Source organism: Triticum dicoccoides, chromosome 5A (genome assembly GCF_002162155.2).
Source record: "Triticum dicoccoides isolate Atlit2015 ecotype Zavitan chromosome 5A, WEW_v2.0, whole genome shotgun sequence".
NCBI lineage: Eukaryota > Viridiplantae > Streptophyta > Magnoliopsida > Poales > Poaceae > Triticum > Triticum dicoccoides.
The window spans coordinates 485,926,935-485,930,729 of record NC_041388.1 but is presented as its reverse complement, the minus strand read 5'-3'; positions in this window follow the sequence as shown (position 1 = coordinate 485,930,729).

Genomic DNA, 3,795 nt, shown 5'->3' with positions numbered 1-3,795 from the left:
GGGCAATGTCCTTGGGGAGGGTTTTTAGGTCAGGCCTATTACCCTACCCTAGGTACATGTCATCGTCATTAGCCCCCGAATGGATCGAGGTCCGAGTGGAGAAGGGATTGAAGATGGACCCGACCCGACTTTTGTGCTTCGGAGGCATTTTACTTGGGTCGACGAACCATGCTGAACCTTCAACTCCATTTTCTGTCGCCTTGATTCATTCATAGTTTGTTGAGTGAACTTATACTAATATGCTTCGAGTGTTGGAATGGTATGAAATCTTGGGCGCGATTGGTTTTTCTGCAGTTTCCGGATCTCACGAGATTCGAAATTTGGAGAAGCGCGCCGGACGGAGAGCGCCATAGTAAACGGAGTGGATCAGATAGAGATGCCTTGATTCTGGCGCCACCTTTATCGCCACGTATCGGGGGCGCGTCTATTGCGGGATTTGACTAGATCACTCGAGCCCACGCGTCAGCCACTCGGAAGAGAGCCCATAAAAGGCGTTGAGGCCGATGCGTTTGCACAGTACTCCTCATTGCCCTTCTTCCTCCCCTGCGTCTCCACCATGCCCTTCTCCACTCTCGATGTTGTTGCTCCGCACGTGAGAAACCCACGATGATGGGGAAGGACAAGACAGTGGCCCTGGAGCGCGCCAAGAAGGCGATGGCTACAGTGAAGTCGAAGGGCAAGAAGATGAGTCGGGGGTCGTCATCAATGTCCGGATTGCCGCCCGGCTGGATCTAGGGAGATTGGATCCAGTCCACAATCCGGATGATCTAGCTGCAGGGGGCCTGATTGCCCCTGAATCTGCGAGGCTGCCGGGAAACGAGCTCGAGCCACGGCCGTAGGAGAGTGAGTGCGTCCTCCTCGCCACTCATGTCGACCGTGGTTTCTCTTTGCCTCCCCATCCTTTTTTCCGAGGTTTCTCGAACTTTTTCAGAGCCCAAATTCACCACTTTTCCCCTAACACAATCACATATCTCGCCACGTATGTCTCTTTGTGCAAAAACTTCTTGGGTTGTCGACCACACTGGGGTCTTTTCAAGCACATTTTCACCTGCTGCTCTCAGTCTGTGAAGAAGGTGAGTCTGGCTGACAATAAGACCCGGGTGATCCAAATGTGTGGGGGTTTCGGGATTCAGACGAGGGGTAGGAGTGCTTTTCCTGCCATGAATCTTCTTGACTCGGTTAGGGGGTGGCAGTCGACTTAGTTTTACAGCAAGGATGTTCCGACTCCTGGTCAGTCGACCGGTCTTCCCCCCTTCACCATGGATCGAGTTCATCAACCCCCTTCATTGCTCGAGACCCCGAAGGAGAAAGCTGAGGTGCTGATGTTAGTCGACCGGGTAGTTCAGCTAGTCTGTGACGGCGTGACTAGTATGGACTTGCTGGAGGTGTTCCTCAGTCGATGCATCCAGCCTCCCCAAGCCTGTGACCATTCGATGTGGATGTACTTGCTAACTCTTGAGAATGCGTTGGTTTTCCCTTGAAGAGGAAAGGGTGATGCAGCAAAGTAGCGTACGTATTTCCCTCAGTTTTTGAGAACCAAGGTATCAATCCAGTAGGAGACTACATGCAAATCGCCTAGTACCTACACAAACAAATAAGAAGCTTACAACCAACGCAATAAATGGGTTGTCAATCCCTTCACGGCCACTTGAAAAAGTGACATCTGATAAAGATAATAAGATTAATGTTTTTGGTATTTTTGTGGTATAGTTTGGAAAATAAAGATTGCAAAATAAATAGTAAACTAGAATTGTAGATTGGAAACTTATATGATGTAAAGTAGACCCGGGGCCATAGGTTTCACTAGTGGCTTCTCTCAAGATAGCACGTATTACGGTGGGTGAACAAATTGCTGACGAGCAATTGATAGAAAAGCGCATAGTTATGATGATATCTAAGGCAATGATCATGAATATATGCATCACGTCCGTGTCAAGTAGACCGAAAAGATTCTGCATCTACTACTACTCTACACATCGACCGCTATCCAACATGCATCTAGAGTATTAAGTTCATAAGAACGGAGTAACGCATTAGGCAAGATGACATGATGTAGAGGGATAAACACAAGCAATATGATACAAACCCCATCTTTTTATCCTCGATGGCAACAATACAATATGTGTCGTTTCCCTTTCTGTCACTGGGATCGAGCACCGCAAGATTGAACCCAAAGCTAAGCACTTCTCCCATTGCAAGAAAGATCAATCTAGTAGGACAAACTAAACCGATAATTCGAAGAGACTTGCAAAGATATCAAATCATGCATATAATAATTCAGAGAAGAATCAAATAATAATCATAGATAATCAAGTTCATAAACCACAATTCATCAGATCTCGGCAAACACACCGCAAAAGAGTTACATCGAATAGATCTCCAAGAAGATCAAGGAGAACTTTGTATTGAGATCCAAAGAGAGAGAGAAGAAGCCATCTAGCTAATAACTATGGATCCGAAGGTCTGTGGTAAACTACTCACACATCATCGGAGGGGCTATGGTGTTGATGTAGAAGCCCTCTGTGATCGAATCCCCCTCCGGCAGATCACCAGAAAATGCCCCAAGATGGGATCTCAGGGGTACAGAAGGTTGCATCGGTGGAAAAGGTGTTTCGTGGCTCTCCCCGAAGGTTTCAGGGTATAAGAGTATATATAGGCAAAAGAAGTAGGTTGGTGGAGCCGTGAGGGGCCCACGAGGGTGGGGGGCGCGCCCTCCTGCCTCGTGTCTTCCTCTCTGCTTCCTTGACGTCCACTCCAAGTCTCTTGGATTGCATTTGTTCCAAAAACGATCCTCGCGAAGGTTTCATTCCATTTGGATTCCGTTTGATATTCCTTTTCTGTGAAACACTGAAATAGGCAAACAAACAACAATTTGGACTGGGCTTTTGGTTAATAGGTTAGTCCAAAAAATAATATAAAAAGGTATATTAAAGCCCATTAAACATCTAAAACAGATAATATAATAGCATGGAACAATCAAAAAATATCGATACATTGGAGATGTATCCAGCATCCCCAAGCTTAATTCCTGCTCGTCCTCGAGTAGGTGAATGATAAAAACAGAATTTTTGATGTGGAATGCTCCCTAACATAATTTTCAATGTAATTATCTTTATTTTGGCATGAATGTTCAGATTCAAAAGATTCAAGATAAAAGTTTAATATTGACATAAAAACAGTAATACTTCAAGCATGCTAACCAAGACATTATGTCTTATCAAAATAACATAGCCAAAGAAAGCTTATCCCTACAAAATCATATAGTTTCGCCATGCTTCACTTTCGTCACACAAAATGCTAACATCATGCATAACCCCGATGACAAGCCGAGCAATTGGTTCATACTTTTTAACGCGCTTCAGCCTTTTCAACCCTTACGCAATACATGAGCGCAAGCCATTGATATAGCACTATAGGTGGAATAGCATAAGATGATGGGGGTTATGTGAGAAGACAAAAAAAAGGAGAAAGTCTCACAATGATGCGGCTAATCATACGGACTATGGATATGCCCATCAATTGATGTCAATGCGAGGAGTAGGGAATGCCATGCAACGGATGCACTAGAGCTATAAGTGTATGAAAGCTCATCTAAAGAAACTAAGTGGGTGTGTATCCATCTTGCTTGCTCACGAAGACCTAGGGCATTTTGAGGAAGCCCATCATTGGAATATACAAGCCAAGTTCTATAATTAAAAATTCCCACTAGTATATGAAAGTGAAACAATAAGAAACTCTCTATCATGAAGATCATGGTGCTATTTTGAAGCACAAGTGTGGAAAAAGGATAGTAAC